Raw genomic sequence first — 1,325 nt, 5'->3', positions numbered from 1 at the left:
CCCCTGCTCCTGACAGAACCCACCCCTGCTCCTGCCACAACCCACCCCTGCTCCCGACACAACCCGGGCAGGACGGAGGGAGTGGGGGGAGCAGAGGCTCAAATGAGGGAGCTGCTCCCCTAATTCCTGCTGTGGAACACAAACCTGGGGGTCCCCCTGGGAATTCTGCCAATCCTGCCTCACCAAGGACCTGCTGATGCCTCATCAATGCCCAATTTTAGGCACAGAAAAGGTGCTGGTCAGGGAGTGACGTGCAGCTCCATCCCACAGGTGAGTCACCTGAGTTGGGAGCATCTCCAGCCAGATCCAGCAGCTGATGAAACATTTCCTCAGCTCCTTCCCCGGGGAAAAAAAAAAATGTCCAGGGGACCAACATTTTTCTGGATCCATCCCAGGAATAAACCCGGGAAGTTCTGCCCTGGCTCCAGCAGGTCAGAGCCGGGGCTTGGGGAAAAGGGATTGAATTCGTCACAAACGAAGCTGCTTCGGTGAAAAACTGCTGTGAAGTGCAAGTTAAAATGGCCAAATGAAGTTTTTCTCTTCTCCCTCTCCTCTGCAGCAGGCACGGGAATCCCAGCCAGGCTCTGGAAACCCCGGGGGAAGTGGCAGGAGGCTCCTGTTGGATGGAGCTCATCGAGGTTTCCTGTGCAGGTGGGAAGAAGATGTTCCAAAAGCCCTGACACACTTCCCTCCCGGTCAGCCCTGGGGATTGCTCAGATTCCTGGGATATTTGCAGCAAATTGGTGCCACTTCATCCCTGTCAGCCTTGGAGAGGGTCAGGGAGCTGATGGGGATGTGTCAGACACCGGGAGCTGGGGGGTGGAGGGCTGGTGGTGGGAACAGCCAAGGATTTTTGGTGGGAACAGCCAAGGATTTTTGGTGGGAACAACCAAGGATTTTGGTGGGAACAGCCAAGGATTTTGGTGGGAACAACCAAGGATTTTTGGTGGGAATAGCCAAGGATTTTGGTGGGAATAGCCAAGGATTTTTGGTGGGAATAGCCAAGGATTTTTGGTGGGAACAACCAAGGATTTTTGGTGGGAACAGCCAAGGATTTTTGGTGGGAATAGCCAAGGATTGTTGGTGGGAACAACCAAGGAGTTTTGGTAAAAACAACCAAGGACTGTGGGTAAAAACAACCAAGGGTTGTTGGTGGGAAAAATCAAGGGTTCCTTTTCCAGCAAAGCCAAGGCTTCAGATGGAACATTTTCTCTGTCCCTTCCTTGAAAAAATCTCAAGGGAATCCACATTTTTCTGCAACGTGGATCCATCCTCAAAAAAAAAAAAAATAAATAAAGAAATCCTGCCACAACTTCAGCGCGTCT

Source organism: Manacus vitellinus, unplaced genomic scaffold (assembly GCF_001715985.3).
Source record: "Manacus vitellinus isolate BGI_N305 unplaced genomic scaffold, ASM171598v3 scaffold_123_pilon, whole genome shotgun sequence".
Classification (NCBI taxonomy): domain Eukaryota; kingdom Metazoa; phylum Chordata; class Aves; order Passeriformes; family Pipridae; genus Manacus; species Manacus vitellinus.
Note: the sequence above shows the minus strand (reverse complement) of the source record.